General features: G+C 35.8%; 1 non-coding gene across 1 annotated transcript; it reads left to right on the top strand.

Moving 5' to 3' along the window:
* Nucleotides 1-339: 339 nt before the first annotated feature.
* Nucleotides 340-445, top strand: LOC128282307 (small nucleolar RNA R71). The gene has a single exon (XR_008272534.1). It is a non-coding gene; the product is annotated as a small nucleolar RNA R71 (small nucleolar RNA).
* The last annotated feature ends 19,333 nt before the right edge of the window (nucleotides 446-19,778 follow it).

Here is a 19,778-nt window from a genome sequence, read left to right as displayed (position 1 = left end):
GGGTGGGTATTTTGAATTGGTTGATCCACCTCCACTTGCTTCACACTGCATTATTGGGTGAACCTGTGAAGAACCAAGAAAACAGTCAATTTTTCTATTCGAAGGTTCTACCTGATTAGAGAGTATGGTGACCGAATCAAAGTTAAAAATGTCAGCTGTTTTCGTTGGCTTTGTCCTCTGACTTGTCACTGATAATTATTTGGTGACATCTCTTCTATAAATTCATAAGGATCCTCAGGTGTGTTATTATTGATAGTTCCACCAGCAACTGCGTCAATCATCTGTCTAGTCGAAGGATTCAAGCCATTGTGAAATGTTTGAACCTGTAGCCAGAATGGTAACCCATGGTAAGGGCATCTTCTCAAAAGGTCCTTCTATCTCTCCCATGCATCGTAGAGTGTTTCTAAATCCATCTGCACAAAAGAAGAAATATCATTATGTAATTTAGCAGTTTTAGCTGGCAGAAAATATTTTAATAAAAACTTTTCGGTCATTTGTTCCCAAGTGGTGATTGACCCTCGTGGTAATGAGTTCAATAACTGTTTAGGTTTGTCCCTCAATGAAAAAGGGAATAACCGAAGGGGAATGGCATCATCAAAAACGCCATTAATTTTAAAAATGTCACAAAGTTCCAAAAAATTTGCCAAGTGAGCGTTGGGATCCTCGTCCTGTAAACCATCAAACTGAACAAATTGTTGTATCATTTGGATTGTGATAGGTTTCAGTTCAAAATGATTTGCAACGACAGCTGGCCTAACTATGCTTGATTCAGTTCCTGTTAAAGAAGGTTTAGCATAATCATACATAGTACGCGGAGTAGGATTCTGATTAGCAGTAATCGCAAGAGGTATTGGATTTTTCTGATTTTCAGCCATCTCCTCAGTTGTGGTTGAAGTATCGTCCTCTTACTCTTCCTCTGTGTATCTTAAGCTTCGCCTTATTTCTCTTCAGTTTCTGTGAACTGTGCGATCAATCTCACTGTCGTAAAGTAATGGTCCTGACGGGTTTCTTCTTGTCATAAACTAGAAAAACTTGTCAGAAGAAAATAAACGAGAAATTAGAAAAGAAAAGAAAATTTTAAATTGCAATAAAAGTAAAATTGCTAAAGTAATAAAAATCGAGTGTTCCTAATATCTTAGTTCCCTGGAAACGGCGCCAAAAACTTGGTACATGATATTCGCGACAGGTTTTAAAAAATTTATAAGTAATCGTTCTTGAAACTAACTATTGTCACGATGAAGGCAAGTGTACTTATCGAACAGTAGTATAGCTTTAGCAAGACTGGATTGTCGAACCCAAAGGAACCAAGAGTACTAGTAATTACTTTTTTTTTATTATTTAGCCTAAAAATTAAGGGATTTGTTTATCTAAACTAATTAACTAAACTAAGGGTGCACAGAGAGAAAATTGGGAAAAAGCTTTTGGGAAAACTCGATTGATAAAGACAATACCCAAGGAAAAATCCATCTAGACTTCACTTGTTAGTTGACTCTGAATCAGATTATTTATTCATTTGACTTGATCCGTAGAAATCCATAAGTTATACTATTATCTCTCTCGAGACTAATAACGTCTAACCCTAGGTTGATTAATTGAAATCTCTTTCTAATTAACACCCTAGTGTTGCATTAACTGGATCTATGGACTCCCTTATTAGGTTTCACCCTAATCCGGTAAAATTTTTTCACCCTATCTCTAGGCGTGCAATCAACTCCACTTAATTATGACAAATTTACTCTTAGACAGGGACTTTTGCTCCTCTGAATAAGCGCATAAACTTGAATCAATATCCTAGAATATTAAAACAAGAATTAAGAACACATAATTAAGAACAAGTCAAATATTTATCATACAAATCAGATAATAATAACAAGATCTATCTTAGGTTTCATTCCCCTTAGGTATTTAGGGGTTTTAGTTCATAATTATGAAAGAAAACATCTCAAAAAAATAAAGATAACAAAACATAGAGAAAACCCAAAACACCTAAAGGAAATTGAAGGGAGATCTTCAGTCTTGACGATAAATCCAGCTTCTGAGATGGATCAATCAGCTTTCCTTCAGTAATTCCTTGCCTCCTACTCTGTGTCCCCTCCTAAGTACCTCCTCGTGTGTTTAAATAGGCTTTAGAATGCCTAAGAGCCCTCAAAAGTGGCCTTTTCCGAATAGGACTATACTTGGGCTCGGCAGGGACACGCCTGTGTGCGATTGTTTCAGACCGTGGTCAAGGCTGTTAAATAGGCACGGGCATGTGGTCAACCCGTGTAAGTCGTGCTTCGATCCTACCAAATGGACACGGCCGTGTGGCTTACCCATGTGAGGAAGTCCAGGCCGTGTTGATTTCCCCTGTTGGTCCATTTTCTTCGTTTTCAGCCCGTTTCTCGCTCTTTTTATTCTTTTATGCTCACCTAAGTATAAAATATGAAATTAAAGGATTAGGAGCATCAAATTCACCAAATATAAGGAGAAATCATCCATAAATGTGCTAAGCATGGGATAAAAATATGTATAAATTACATTTTATCAGTCCCCTTGTTAGAAAGCTCATGCTACAAGGAGCTCAAAAGTACAAAAATATTCAAGAAAAACCCTCAAATCATTTACTTGCAAAGGGTTTTAGTTGCTAAAAATTTTTCAAGCTTCCATGGCCATTTTGTTAGAGAAAAACCGATGGGGAAGAAAGAGAGAGATGAAAAAAAATGAAACTTTTACTATTTGTTTTATTTTATTCAATTTCAACATCTAATTTCACCAAATTTTGACTTTTGACCACCTTTGTCTACTATGGCTAGCCATGCTATTCTAAAGGGTCTAATTTCCCTTTAAAGACCTCCAATTTAGGTTCTCTAGCTATTTGACACCCTTAACTATCAAAATAGGACTTTTGCACTTTATGCGATTTAGTCCTTTTTTCACAATTAAGCATGCAATCACTAAAATTACTTTACCAAATTTTTCGTGCACTAATTTAAACATGTTATAACGTAAAATTAATAATAAAATACTTTCTCCAACTTCAAATTAGTGGTCCTGAAACCACTGTTCCAACTAGGCCCAACATCCAGCTGTTACAATTCTCCCCCTTAGGGATTTTCGTCCCCGAAAATCTTACCAGTGAATAAGTTTGGGAATTGATCTCTCATTGTCTCATCGGGTTCCCACATGGCTACCATTACTCCATGTCTAAGCCATAAAACCTTTACTAGTGCTACACTTTTATTCCTCAACTGCTTGACCTCTCAATCTAAAATCTTAATCGGTTCTTCACCATAGGTCATATCCCGACTTATTTTAATTTCTTCTGGTGAAATCACGTGTGAGGGGTCAGATCGGCAGTAGCGTAACATCGATACATGGAATACATCATGAATCTTCTCTAGCTCATGAGGCAAGGCTAATCGGTATGCTACCAGCCCAATTCTCCCAGTCACCTCATAAGGTCCAATAAACCGTGGACTCAGCTTGCCTTTTCTTCCGAATCTAAGGACTTTCTTCCACGAGGATACTTTCAAAAACACTCTATCCCCTATTTGAAACTCGATCTCCTTTTGTTTCAAATCCGCATAGGATTTCTGTCTATCTAATGCAGCTTTTATACAATTGTGAATCACTTTAATCTTTTCTTCGGTCTCTCTAACTAAGTCGACCCCGTGAATCTGACTCTCTCTCAACTCGGTCCAATATAAAGGCGTTCGGCACTTACGCCCATACAAAGCCTCATAAGGCACCATTTTCAGACTTAATTGATAACTGTTGTTGTAGGCGAATTCGACCAGTGGTAAATACCTTTCCCAATTGCCTTGAAACTCGAGAACACAACACCGTAACATGTCATCTAATATTTGAATGACTCTCTTCGACTGACCGTTGGTTTGCGGGTGAAATGCTGTGCTGAAATTCAGTTTTGTTCCCAAAGCCTCTTGTAACTTCTTCCAAAACCTCGAGGTAAACCTCGAGTCTCTATCTGAAACAATCAACAAGGGCACTCTTTGAAGTCTCACAATTTTGGAAATGTACAAATCGGCTAGCTTATCAAGTGAGAAGTCTGTATGTATTGGGATAAAGTGAGCCAATTTCGTCAGTCGATCAACCACAACCCACATAGTATCTTTCTTCCTCGAGGTTACCGGAAAACCTATCACAAAGTCCATAGTAATCCGTTCCCACTTTCACTCGGGGACCATGATAGGCTGAAGTAATCCTGAAGGTACTTGGTGTTTAGCCTTCACTTGTTAACAAATTAGACACTTAGAAACAAACTCAGAAATGTCTCTTTTCATCCCCGACCACCAATACATTTTCTTCAAGTCATTATACATTTTCACACTACCCAGATAGATAGATAAGCAACCATTATGCGCCTCTCATAAAATCTTCTAAATAAGCTCATTATCCTTGGTACACAAACTCGGTCTTGGAACATCAAGCATCCATCGGTTCTAATCCAAAAATTTGATTCAACACCCAACTCACACTGAGTTCTCTTGGCTTGCAATTTGTAGTCGTTATTCTGAGCTTCACAAATTTCTTGGAGAAACATCGGTCTAGCTCTCATCTCGGTTAGAATTGAACCATCCTCTGACAAGGCCAATTAGGCGTTCATTGCTCTCAAAGCAAATAAATATTTTCTACTCAATGTATCGGCGACCACGTTTGCCTTTCCCGAATGATAATCAATAATCAACTCATAATCCTTTATCAACTTTAACCACCGTCATTGCCGTAAATTCAGATCCTTTTGAATCATCAAATACTCTAGACTCTTATGGTTAGTAAATACTCGGTATCTCTCACCATACACATGGTTCCTCCAAATTTACAACACGAACACTATAGTTGCTAGCTCCAAATCGTGGCTCAGATAATTTCTCTCGTGTTGCTTTAGCTGTCTCGAGGCATAGTCCATTACCTTGCCTTCTTGCATGAGTACGTATCTTAGCCCATTCAAGGATGTATCACTATACATCACAAACTCTTTTTCTGGTTCCGGTTGCACTAAAACTGGAGCTTCGGTCAACAAAGCCTTTAGTTTCTCAAAACTCTGTTGACACTTATCCGTCCATTCGAACTTGACATCCTTTTGTAACAACCTTGTCATTGGAGTAGCTATCATTGAGAATCCATTCACATATGTAGTATCCTGCCAAACCCAAAAAGCTTCGAACCTCCATCACATTTCTCGGTGGTTTCCACTCAACAATGGCCGAGATCTTAATTGGGTCAACTCTGATTCCATCTTTCGACACGATGTGTCCTAGGAATCCAACTTCTTTAAGCCAAAATTCACTCTTATCGAACTTGGCATATAACTGCTTATCTCTCAAGGTTTGTAAAACCGTTCTTAGATGTTCCGCGTGCTCACTCTCATCACGTGAGCAAATCAGCATGTTGTCAATAAAGGCCACTACGAACTTATCCAAATATGGCCGAAAAATACGGTTCATCAAATCTATAAACACTGTAAGGGCATTTGTTAAAACGAAGGGCGTAACAAGAAACTCGTAGTTCTCATAGCTCATCCTAAACGCGGTTTTCAGTACATCTTGTTCCTTAACCCTTAGCTGGTAGTAGCCAGACCTTAAGTCGATCTTAAAGAACACAGTAGCTCCCTTCAACTGATCAAACAAATCATCGATCCTTAGGAAGGGATACTTATACTTCACAGTCACCTTGTTGAGCTGTCTGTAGTCTATACATAACCTCATCGACCTGTCTTTCTTCTTCACAAAAAGTACCGGAGCACCCCAAGGGGAAAAACTCGGTCTCACAAAACCCTTGTTAGTTAACTCTTGTAGTTGAACTTTCAACTCCATAAACTTCGTAGGATCCATCCTATACGAAGCAATCGATATGGGTGTTGTACCGGGCACTAACTCGATTCCAAATTTAACTTCCCTCACAGGAGGTAATCCGGGCAATTCTTCCGAAAATACATCCGTGAACTCACATACCACTGGCACTGACTCGATCTTCAATTTAAATGCTTGAGTATTCAATACAAAGGCGAGGTAATCCCCACACCGTTTTCTTAAATATCTCTTTGCTGTCATAGACGATATCACTTCAGGCAATCCACCCAATTTACCTAGTTCAACCTGAAGAACATTCCCGTCTTCACATTTCAACTCAATAACTTTTCGTCCATAATCCACTACAACCCCATGCGAAGTCAACCAATCCATCCCAAATATTACATCAAATTTATTAAACAGAAATTACATCAAGTTAGCCGGAAAACAATGACCTCTAATTGTCAAAGGAAAATTTCTACATATTTTGTCAACTAACACATACTTCCTCAATGGATTTGACACCTTTACTACAAATTCCGTAGACTAAATTGGCATTTTCATACTAGGCACTAATTTCATGCAAACATAAGAATGGGTAGACCCCAGATCATTTAAAGCAACAACAGAAATATCGTCAATAGAAAAGGTACCCGTGATCACATCAGGAGACCCTGCCTCTTCACGAGCACGTATAGCATAAGTCGTTACAGGCACTCTACCCTCAGACCTCACTGTAGCATCTCTTGGTGCACCTCTACTGCTAACCCCACTTCTAGGGCCCTTATGTGGTCTACCCCTTGAAGTAGCACTGCTCACCCTTACGTCTTGCTTTTTCTCTTTCTCATCTAATTTAGGGTAGTCTCAGATGAAGTGGTCTAGTGATCCACATTTGAAGTAACCTCTTTCATTCGCACGGCATTCACCGAAATGATGTCTACCACATTGCGAACACTCTGGCCTATTTGGTCGAACACTACCGACACTCACAATAGAAGTGGTCTGAGCTTTAGAAGTCATGTTCTGCTTGTTCATGCTCTTATTCGAGAACCCCACTAACGTGTTAGATCAGGTAGGGAACTCTCTTGATCTCTTAGATGAGGTCTACTGTGATTTCCCCATCAGTCTTTTCCTTGAGTCTTAAGACTCAATATCAGCTTTTCTCTTCTCTTTGGCCAATTCCTCAGCCTTACATGCTCTTTCCACAAGCACCACAAACTTTCTTCAATTCTAAGATTCCAACTAATAATCGGATGTCTTCATTCAATCCGTCCTCAAATCTCTTGCACATGATGGCTTCGGTAGACACGCACTCCCTAGCGTATTTGCTGAGCCTCACGAACTCACGTTCATACTTTGTTGCTGTCTTTCGGCCTTGTTTCAATTCTAAAAATTCCTTCCCCTTCTGATCTATAAACCTTTGACTAATATACTTCTTCCGGAATTTCTTTTAGAAAAACTCCCATGTAATCCTTTCCTTTGGTACAACTGACACAAGGGTATTCTACCATTAGTAAGCCAAGTCTTGCAAGAGTGACACGACACATTTTATACATTCCTTCGGCGTGCACGATAATTCATCGAATACCCTTGTAACATCCTGATTTTGGGCCTAGTCGGAACAGTGGTTTCGGGACCACAAATCCAATGAGAAATTTTTCATTTTAATTATATTTTTTTGGTCTACGATTTCACAGAATGATTTCGTGAAAATTCCGTTCGAAAATTTCGACGTTTGGGCACTTAATTTGGTCAAAATGACTCAATTGTAAAAAAGTTCAAAAGTTGAGTTCTACATATTAGAATTGTCTAATTGTTATGAGATTTTAAATTAAAGGTCCTTCAATGGCAATTAGACCATTTTGAAGTTTTTATACAAAAATGGACATGGTATAATAGGTTTTTAAAAGTTTTTCATTAAGAGCATTTTACTAAATTGGTAATTAAATGAATTAAAAATGTCAAAATAAGCCAAATTTGCTCATCTTCTTCCTCATGGCCGAATGTCTCATGAAAAACAGCATGGCTAGGGTTTTCAAGCTTTCTAAGCTCATTTGTAAGTGATCCCGAGCCCCGTTTTTTATGTTCTTTACACTTTTGAAGTCCCAGTAACATGTTCTAGCTATTTCTACCATTTATTTGAGCTAGTGTTTGTGTTTAAAAATTACCCATGAATGGCATGCATATTTTGATGTTTAATGGTAGAATATGAAGCTTGAAATTGTGTTAAACAACTTTTGCTAAGCGATTTTACGTGAAAACGAGTAAAATGACATAATCGGTAAAAATACCTAATATTCATAAGTACATGTTAGAGTGAGAATTTGATGTTTCTATAAAATGGAAAAATGATCAGCATATCATAAAACATAAGAAAATGGGATGAAGTTTAATTTCCGAGCCTTGGGGAAAAAGTACAAATATGCAAAAGTTTAAGGGTCAAAATGTAAATTTGTAAAAATATGATTTTTGGACCCGTATGAATAATGAGACTAATTAGTAGGCTAAATGTGATATTATAGATCAAGGAAATTGAGATTCGGGCGTAAATCGGGAAAATACAAGGTTATGCACTAAAATGGTAAATTGACGTTTCTGGATCGAGGTAAGTTTGTGTGTTAATAATAATGTAATACCCTGCATGAATTGTAATTCTCTATTGATATGGCATAAACTTTATGATTTAATATGTTTAAGAGAAGTTGATGGATGGTGTGTATGATATGGAAAAATGTAATGTTTGTTGAGTCATGTGAAATTGAATGGCAAATTATTATTACATGAATTGAGTGTTAAATTACTATTACCTGGGTTGTATGAATTGCTACACGGTTGTACATGACGAGATTTTGACAAGTAAGTTTGGATAAGTTAAAGTAAACTCCTAACATGCCTAATTGTATGATTTATAAGTGCATGATAAGTGCATTTATTGATGGCATGAAATTACATTAAATGCATCTTTGAAAATGATTTGTCGAAAAATGTCTCAGTTGAGGTTAAAAAGGGAATTCGATGGATAAACCATGATTTACAAGCGAATTGAGATCCTGCATGTCTTGTAGAAAGGATTTAGCCTGGACGGGTAATCCGTTGACCTCAATTATGAAAAGGATCTAGCCCAGACGGGTGTTCCTTTGGATGATCGAGCCTCCCGAAGAATATATGTGCATTGGATTTAGCTCGAATGGGTAATTTGATTAGGGTCTAAATTTAGCCCGGACTGGTAATTCAGATCCGAACTCAATAAAGGTGTTTGTCGTAATAAGGGATTTAGCCTGGAATGGTAATTCTGATATCATCTTATGAGTTTACGATACGGGGGATTTAGCTTGGATTGGTAATCCCGTCGTAAGATGTGAGGTTCGCGGGAGTGCATACATGAAATGATCATTCTTATGAATTGACGGTAAATGGATAATCCATGGAAATTTCATAGAAACTCAATGGGATTAATATGATGTGTATCAATGAAAATGATAAATGATGAGCTCTTCTAAGACAAATTTACGTGGTGCATTGTCATGAGACTAAATTGATGATTGAGTGCATGTGATAGGGAATTATCCTATACTTGGAATGTATGACCAAGTGTGCCCATAAGAAATAATAACTTTTATATTGAGCTCCGTTGTGAAGAAAATGAGTAAGGGATCCATGAAATGGTAAGTTCATGATAGTTGGAAATGATCTTATGATAGTGATAATTATATTGTAACAAAACAGATTTGCACAGCAGCATTGGTCCGATTTTGAAAACACACTAAAAATAGTGAAAATTTAGTTAGAAGCTTAATAAAATATGAAATTAAATCCTAATGAGTCTAGTTTCACATAAAGGAAATGGTGAAAGCAAAAGAATTCTGTATCATGAGATAGTTGAATTCTTGTGAGACAGAGTTGGAGTGATTCCAGACTCCCCTATATCGAATTTGGAAAATCATTAGAAATTTTACAAAAATAATTATGAGTTAAAATTCATATGAATAAAATCCTTAATGAGTCTACTTTCAGGAAAAAGATACAGAAACATTATCCGAGTCTCGTACTATGGATAAATAAATTTTAGTGAATAAAGGTCGAAGTTGTCAAATAGCAAAAATAAGGGAGAATTTGAATAATAAAATGTACTTATTGGCTAGACCAAAAATTCTGAAAATTTTATGAAGTTTAACGGAGCTTATTTTAGAGTTCCGTAGCTCTAGATATAAATAATTTAATGACTATGACTCAGGAAAATAGCTTATCTGGAATTTGAATAAATAGAAAAAAAAATGAAAATAGCATGTTATCGCATTGCTTATTATTTTCATGAGAGCTTACTAAGCGTAAAGCTTACTCCCTCCTTTCCATTTCTTTAGTTTTGTCAGGTCATCTCGGGGTTGGAGATCGTCGGAGGCAGCATCACACTATCGAGCCATTATCCGTGGAGTATTGATATGTGTATGTTAAATGTTTTCAAATAAGTGGCATGTATAGGGACTTAGTTTTTCTATGACGACTATTGTTGTGATTAGCCAAAGATATTTGTTTATATTGATTTTTTGTTTATAGCCATGAGATATGGCTTTTAATGATTTTGGCTTGTAAGTCTATTTATCCATGACATGTGTTAATGTCTTGTGATATGGTTATGTGATTGTGCTTGTTCACTATGTATGAGAAGTATCTTGCATATGTACATGATGAATGCCATTGAAATCGTGTATGTGTGTGTATTTAAAGATGACAAAAAGGCTTGGAAATTAGCCTAAGTCTTGACCACACGGGTAGAGACAAGGCCATGTGTCTCAACCGTGTCGAGGACACGGCCTCTGGCCACGAGTGTGTGCCTTGGCCTTGTGCCCTTAAACGGTTGCTGATGTCATAAACAGAGAGTTACATAGGCTGAGGACACGGGCGTGTCCCAAGCCACACAGACGTGTGCGACCACACGGCCCAACCCACACTGGCGTGGAACTCTCCAAAGCTAGAAAATTGTTAAGTTGCCCAAAGACTTTTGAAAGTTCTCGGTTTAGTCTCGAACCACCCCGATGTATGTTATAGGCTTCGAAGGCCTGTATAAGGAACAATATGCATGTGTTTGAAAAGTTTAAATTTTGGGTGAAATTTGGTAACCTAGTTTTGTATGTTTGTGAATGTTTAAGTCTAGTAACGACTCGAACCCTGTCCTAGAGTTGGATACGGGTGCGGGGTGTTACATTTAGTGGTATCAGAGCTATAGTTTAGTCGGTTCTCGAACTAACCTAGCATATGCATCAAAGTCTAGCTATACATGCCACTGATCCGTGATAGTGTGATGTCTCTCGACGTGTATGAGAGCCATTTTGTTTAGACAAAGGTACTCTCCAACTGAGCTACACTGACCCTGTTGAATATGATGCTAAAATATTTGAGTAAAGTGTAGTCATTATTAACTGAAACTTGGAAAGGTACGAATGAGGATTCATGAAATGTGTACATGGTGAAATGAGCTTATCTATGATTAATAGATAATTCTATGATGTAAATGGATTATTTGCTTGAGTGAATACATGTGTTTAGATAACTTACCAAAGATATAGATGGAATGAACATTCACGTATGCTTATATGAAAAAAATCATGGTTGATAAGCTCGTATAGCTTAAGTAAATGTGTTAAATTGCTTGGACTATTTCATATGATTGTAACGATATGTCTAAATGATAGTGTACCAGGTAAAAGTATGGATTATGATAAACTTATCTGTGTTTGTTGGCCCATGTATGATATCATGTGCATGACTTATATGATTAAATGAATAGATAAGTAAAGTTATCTAAAAAACATGGAATGCATGCATAATTATACTTGACTAAATGAGATAACTGGAAAGTGGGCTTTAAATCAATATGAATGTTAGTTACTCGAAATGAATGACATGATTGAGATATGATTGCTATGATGAAAACTGTGTTACATGTATATGTATATGAGAGTTCAGTCATAGGCCTTACGACCCACTCCCCCTTACCAAAGTGGTGTTTTATAATGGAAATTCCTAATATTTATGTTGAATGAGTTTCCAGGTGAGAAACCAAAGAGTTCCATGATGGAATGGTTGTAAGCATGATTAGAGATTTGAGAATGGGATTATAACTACAGACATGAGCTAGAAAGATATCGAATTGACCGAAAGATTGTTTAACTTTCGCAACGTCATAGTTAGCAAAAAAGGTTAATTTTGGTAAAACGTTCTATCCTGGTATGATGTCGAGAAATGTTTTGATTAAAATTCCCCCATGAACTGGTTTTCTTAGTGAAGTGAATATTATGGAATTTGGGACGGCAGAAATAGTTAAAGGAATAATGTTCAAAATATGAAAATGTTCCCTGATCTTAACGTTAGACGAATGTGTTGTTAGTCAAATTGGATTATAATCTGCATGGTTCTATTTTTCTCTGGTATTTTGTTATATTTCACCTGTTGGGAATCGATGAGAAATTGTGTATGGTGTCATGATTCTATTTCTACCGATCATTGCTCCGATTGATTTTATATATATATGAGAAGCATATAGTTCCGGTCGTATTTGTTGTCAATGGTTTGGAATGATGTTATTCAGGATTTCTTTTCTTTGAAAAACCATTGGGGTCTTTCATATTTTTATGAGTCTGGTTCTCGACCTTTTGATGTAGTGCTGTAAATTAGATTTCCTTATCTTGGATTTCTTTATTCTGGGCTTCTCCGTTTTAGATTTCTCCATCTTAGGTTTTCTGGATATTTTATCTTGTAACTCGTCAATCATGGCTTGAATTTAGAGCATGACCTCCAGCTTGTGATTGATGTATATAAAGAACAAATATGACTATACCTCTGAATTGATCCTAATAATGTGGTGAAATTTCAAGTCCCAATGTGTATGGTGGATTTCCTTTCTCAAGTAAGTTAATCAGAGTTAATGTACTCTGTTGAGGTATCAGTATTACTTATGCTAATGCATATGTTATGGTCTTCGATTGGCATGATGAGTGAATTTAGAATGATGCATGTTGAATCGTTCTGTTGACTAGAAGAGAGAATTTCTTGAAATATCAATTATGGATGAATAAGGTCGACTTGATTGTTCAATCTGTATGGAATACATGTTCAGAATCTAATGAAATGTTCATGCTTGAGAATAAGATTTTATTTCTTCACGGGTAAAAAGATGAATAGTCTAATTAAGAAGTGTATGTTTCCTAGAAGAATCACATGCGATTAGAAGATCTGATATTGATAATGTGAAGATAATCTAGGTATTTAAAAATTCTGAAACGATCATTGTTTATCTTTGAGTACAAATTCTTGAAATGTTGAAAGTTTAAAGACGTATAGCAAGAATCATCAGAATTATTTTTGCCGTTTGGGAATTAGAATGGAAATAGAAAAGGTTATTATGGATTTTCTTGTCTGGATCGCTCCTATCCTTGAAAGAGGAAAGTAATATGTAGTGTTGTTAAACGTTATGAGATGTGTAAATTCTACTAGTATACGCAAATGTCTACTCACCAGATTCATAGGATTTCATGTCTTTATGAATGTTGGATATCATGGAATATTCTCCTAGTATACCCAAATGTCTCCTCACCAGATTCATAGGATTTCATGTCTTTATGAATGTTGGATATCATGGAATTTTAATATCCACTAATCATATTGAGATCTGGGATTCATAACATGATTTCTTGGGAAAGCTAGAGGAGGCTTTGAAATGAAAGGTAACTAAGAGTTGAATTGGACTGTGTGAAATTATAAAGAGTATGAGGCCGAGATGAACTAACTAGTTTTGCTATTTGAATCTGAAAAGATTCAAGTGCGAATGTATATGTAACATAATGGTATGGATCAGACTTTTGAGTACATGAGCTTTCTGGTACAGATTAAGTTTCGGTGAAAGTATTGTAAAGTGAATACCACTTATGATTTCTGTATGTGGAATTTAAAGAGATAGGCAGTAAAAGCTTAGCTTGAGTGAAATTTCTTTGACATCGATTATAGGATTGAGGAATCCAAGTGAAAAACCAAAACCACTTTCCTGGTAGGATTTTCGGGGACGAAAATCCCTAAAGGGGGGAGAAATGTAACATCTTGATTTTGGGCCCAGTCAAAACACTGTTTTTGGGACCACAAATTCGAAAACGAAAATTTCATTTTTATTTTATTTTTATGGTCTAAGATTTCACAAAATGATTTCGTGAAAATTTTGTTCGAAAATTTCGATGTTTGGGCACTCAATTTGGTCAAAAGGACTAAATTGTAAAAAGTGCAAAAGTTGTGTTCTACATATTAGAAGTGTCTAATTGTTATGAGTTTTTAAATTAAAAGTCCTTCAATGGTAATTAGACCATTTGATGTTTGTGGACAAAAATGGACATGATATGATAGGTTTTTAAAAGTTTTTCATTAAAGGCATTTTAGTAAATTGGTAATTAAATGAATTAAAAATGCCAAAATAAGCCAAATTTGCTCATCTTCTTCCTCAGGGCCAAATGTCTCATGAAAAACACCATGGCTAGGGTTTTAAGCTTTCCAAGCTCATTTGTAAGTGATCCCGAGCCCCGTTTTTTACTTTTTTACATTTTTTAAGTCCCGGTAACATGTTCAAGCTATTTCTATCTTTTATTTGAGCTAGGGTTTGTGTTTAAAAATTTACCCATGAATGACATGCATGTATTTTGATGTTTAATGGTAGAATATGAAGCTTGAAATTGTGTTAAACAACTTTTGCTAAGCGATTTTATGTGAAAACGAGTAAAATGACATAATCGGTAAAAATACCTAATGTTCATAAGTACATGTTAGAGTGAGAATTTGATGTTTCCATAGAAGGAAAAAATGATCAGAATGTCATCAAACATAAGAAAATGGGATGAAGTTTAATTTCTGAGCCTTGGGGAAAAAGTGCAAATATGCAAAAGTTTAAGGGTCAAAGTGAAAATTTGTAAAAATATATTTTTGGACATGTATGAATAATGTGACTAATTATTAGGCTAAATGTGATATTATAGAACAAGGAAATCGAGATTCGGGCTTAAATCGAGAAAATACAAGGTTATGGACTAAAATGATAAATTGCCGTTTCTGGATCGAGGTAAGTTCATGTGTTAATAATAATGCAATACCATGCATGAATTGTAATTCTCTATTCATATGGCATAAATTTTATGATTTAATATGTGTAAGAGAATTTGATGGATGGTGTGTATGATATGGAAAAATGTAATGCTTGTTGTGTCAAGTGAAATTGAATGGCAAATTATTGTTACATGAATTGAGTGTTAAATTACTATTACTTGGGTTGTATGAATTGCTACACGGTTGTACTTGACGAGATTTCAACAAGTAAGTTCAGATAACTTAAAGTAAACTCCTAACATGCCTAATTGTATGATTTATAAGTGCATGATAAGTGCATTTATTGAAGGCATGAAATTACATGAAATGCATCTTTGAAAATGATTTGTCGAAAAATGTCTCAGTTGAGGTTAAAAAGGGAATTCGATGGATAAACCATGATTTACAAGTGAATTGAGATCCTGCATGTGTTGCAGAAAGGATTTAGCCCGGGCGGGTAATCCGATTAGGGTCTGAATTTAGCCTGGACTGGAAATTCAGATCAGAACTCAATAAGGGTGTTTGTCACAATAAGGGGTTTAACCTGGACTTGTAATCCCAACATCACCTTATGAGTATACGATACGGGGGATTTAGCCTGGACTGGTAATCCCATCATAAGATGTGAGGTTCGCGGGAGTGCATATACATGAAATGATCATTCTTCTGAATTGACGATAAATGGATAATCCATCGGAATTTCCTAGAAACTCAACGGGATTAATATGATGTATATCAATGAAATGATAAATGATGATCTTTTCTAAGACAAATTTACATGGTGCATTGTCATGAGACTAATTTGATGATTGAGTGCATGTGATAGAGAACTATCCTATACTTGGAATGTATGACTAAGTGTGCTCATAAGAAATAATAACTTTTACATTGATCTCCGCTGTGAAAAAATGAGTATGGGATCCATGAAATGGTAAGTTCATGATAGTTGGAAAGGATCTTATGATAGTGATCATTATATTGTACCAAAACAGATGGACAGTAGCTTTGGTCTGACTTTGAAAATACACTAAAAATAGTGAAAATTAAGTTAAAAGCTTAATAAAATATGAAATTAAATCTTAATGAGTCTAGTTTCACATAAAGGAAACGGTGAAAGCAAAAGAATTTTGTATCATGAGATATTTGAATTTTTGTGAGAAAGAGTCGGAGTGATTCTAGACTCCCTTAAATCGACTTTTGAAAATCACTAGAAATAGTACAAAAATAATTCTGAGTTAAAATTTATATGACTGTCTACTTTCAGGAGAAAGAGACGGGAACATTATCCAAGTATTGTACTATGAGATAAATAAATTTTAGTTAAGAAAGGTCGAAGATGTCAAATAGCGAAACAGGAGAGAATTTGAATAATAAACTGTACTTATTGGCTAGACCAAAAATTCTGAAAATTTTATGATAAGAAGAGATATGAGTCTAGTTTCTAGGAAAATTAACGGATTTTATTTTGGACTTCCGTAGCTCCAGATATAAATAATTTAATGACTGTAACTCAGGAAAACAGCTTAGCTGGAACTTGAATAAATAGGAAAAAAATGAAAATAGCATGTTATAGAATTGCATATTATTTTCATGCGAGCTTACTAAGCGTAAAGCTTACTCCCTCCTTTCCATTTCTTTTAGTTTCGTCAGGTTAGCTCGGGGTCGGAGATCGTCGAAGGCAGCATCACACTATCGAGCCATTATCCGTGAGTATTGATATGTGTATGTTAAATGTTTTCAAATGAGTGGCATGTATAGGGATTTAGTTTTTCTATGATGACTATTATTGGTTTATATTGATTTGTTGTTTATAGCCATGAGATATGGCTTATAATGATTTTGGCTTGTAAGTCTATTTATCCATGATATGTGTTAATGTCTTGTGATATGGTTATGTGATTGTGCTTGTTCGCTTGTATGAGAAGTATATGGCATATGTACATGATGAATGCCATTGAAATCGTGTATGTATGTGTATGTAAAGATGACAAAAAGGCTTGGAAATTAGCCTAAGTCTTGACCACACGGGTAGAAGCATGGCCATGTGTTTCTGCCGTGTAGAGGGCACAGCGTCTGGCCACGGGTGTGTGCCTTGGCCGTGTGCCCTTAAATGATTGCTGACGTCATAAACAGAGAGTTACATGGGCTTAGGACACGGGCGTGTCCCAAGCCACATGGACGTGTGCGAACACACGGCCCAACCCACACGAGTGTATGACTCTCCAAAGCTAGAAAATTGTTAAGTTGCCCAAAGACTTTCGAAAGTTCTCGGTTTAGTCTCGAACCACCCTGATGTATATTATAGGCTTCGAAAGCCTGTCTAAGGGGTAATATGCATGTGTTTGAAAAGTTTAAATTTTGGGTGAAATTTGGTAACCCAGTTTTGTATGTTTGTGAATGTTTAAGTCCGGTAACGCCTTGAACCCTGTCCCGGAGTTGGATACGGGTGAGGGGTGTTACATTTAGTGGTACCAGAGCTATGGTTTAGTTGGTTCTCGGACTAGCCTAGCATATGTATCAGAGTCCAGCTATACATGTCGCCGATTCGTGATAGTGTGATGTCTCCCGACGTGTGTGGGAGCCACTTTGTTTAGACAAAGGTACTCTCTAACCGAGCTACAGTGACCATGTTGAATATGATGCTAAAATATTCGAGTAAAGTGTAGTCATGATGAACTAAAACTTGGAAAGTTACGAATAAGGATTCATGAAATGTGTACATGGTGAAATGAGCTTATCTATGATTAATAGATAATTCTATGATGTACATGGTCGATTTGCTTGAGTGAATGCATGTGTTTAGATAACCTACCAAAGATATAGATGGAATGAACATTCACGTACGCTTATATGAAAAAAATCATGGTTGATAAGCTCGTATAGCTTAAGTAAATGTGTTAAATTGCTTGGACTATTTCATATGATTGTAACGATATGTCTAAATGATAATGTACCAGGTAAAAGTATGGATTATGATAAACTTATCTGTGTTTGTTGGCCCATGTATGATATCATGTGCATGACTTATATGATTACATGAATAGATAAGTAAAGTTATCTAAAAAACATGGAATGCATGCATAATTATACTTGACTAAATGAGATAACTGGAAAGTGGGCATTAAATCAATATGAATGTTAGTTACTCGAAATGAATGACATGATTGAGATATGATTGCTATGATGAAAACTGTGTTACATGTATATGTCTATGAGACTTGAGTCAGAGACCCTACAACCCTCTCCGCCTTATCGAAGTGGTGTTTTATAATGGAAATTCCTGAGATTTATGTTGAATGAGTTTCCAGGTGAGAAACCAAAGAGTTCAATGATAGAATGGTTATAAGCATGATTAGAGATTGAGAATGGGATGATAAGTACAGACATGAGCTAGAAAGATATCGGATTGACCGAAAGATTGTTTAACTTTCGCAACATCTTAGTTAGCAGAAAAGGTTAATTTTGGTCAAACGATCTATCCTGATATGATGTCGAGAAATGTATTGATTGAAATTCCCCCATGAACTGCTTTTCTTAGTGAAGGGAATATTATGGAACTTGGGACGGCAGAAATAGTTAAAGGAATAATGTTCGAAATATGAAAATGTTCCCTGATCTTAACTTTAGACGAATGTGTTGTCAGTCTGATTGGTTATAATCTGCATGGTTCTGTTTTTCTCTGGTATTTTGTTATATTCCGCCTGTTAGGAATCGATGAGAATTTGTGTATGGTGCCATGATTCTATTTCTACTGATCATTGCTCTGATTGATTATATATATATATATATATATATATATATATATATGGGAAGCATATAGTTCCGGTCGTATTTGTTGTCAATGGTTTGGAATGATGTTATTCTTAATTTCTTTTCTTTGAAAAACCATTGGGGTCTTTCATATTCTTATGAGTCTGGTTCTCGGTCTTCTGATGCAGTGCTGTAAATTGGATTTCCTTATCATGGATTTCTTTATCTTGGATTTCTTTATTCTGGGCTTCTCCGTTTTAGATTTCTCTATCTTAGGTTTTTTGGATATTTTATCTTGTAACTTGCTGATCATGGCTTTAATTTAGAGCATGACTTCCAGCTTGTGATTGATGTATATAAAGAACAAATATGACTATACCTCTGAATTGATCCTGATAATGTGGTGAAATTTCAAGTCCCAATGTGTATGGTGGATTTCCTTTCTCAAGTAAGTTAATCAGAGTTAATCTACTCAGTTGAGGTATCAGTATTACTTATGCTAATGCATATGTTATGGTCTTTGATTAGCATGATGAGTGAATTTAGAATGATGCATGTTGAATCGTTCAGTTCACTAGAAGAGAGAATTTCTTAAAATATCAATTACGGATGAATAAGGTCGACTTGATTGTTCTATCTGTATGGAATATATGTTTAGAATCTAATGAAATGCTCATGCTTGAGAATAAGATTTTATTTCTTCACGGGTAAAAAGATAAATAGTCTAATTAAGAAGTGTATGTTTCTTAGAAGAATCGCATGCGATAAGAAGATCTGATATTGATAATGTGAAGGTAATCTGGGTATTTAAAAATGCTGAAATGATCATTGTTTATCTTTGAGTACAAATTCTTGAAATGTTGAAAGTTTAAAGATGTATAGCAAGAATCATCAGAATTATTTTTGTCGTTTGGGAATTAGAATGGAAATAGAAAAGGTTAATATGGATTTTCTTGTCTGGATCGTTCCTGTCCTTAAAAGAGGAAAGCAATATGTAATGTTGTTAAACGTTGTGAGATGTGTAAATTATGCTAGTATACCCAAATGTCTACTCACCAGATTCATAGGATTTCGTGTCTTTATGAATGTTGGTTATCATGGAATTTTAATATCCACTAATTG

Source organism: Gossypium arboreum, chromosome 1 (genome assembly GCF_025698485.1).
Source record: "Gossypium arboreum isolate Shixiya-1 chromosome 1, ASM2569848v2, whole genome shotgun sequence".
Classification (NCBI taxonomy): domain Eukaryota; kingdom Viridiplantae; phylum Streptophyta; class Magnoliopsida; order Malvales; family Malvaceae; genus Gossypium; species Gossypium arboreum.
The sequence above is the reverse complement of the archived record's forward strand: the minus strand, read 5'-3'. Positions and strand labels throughout refer to the sequence as shown.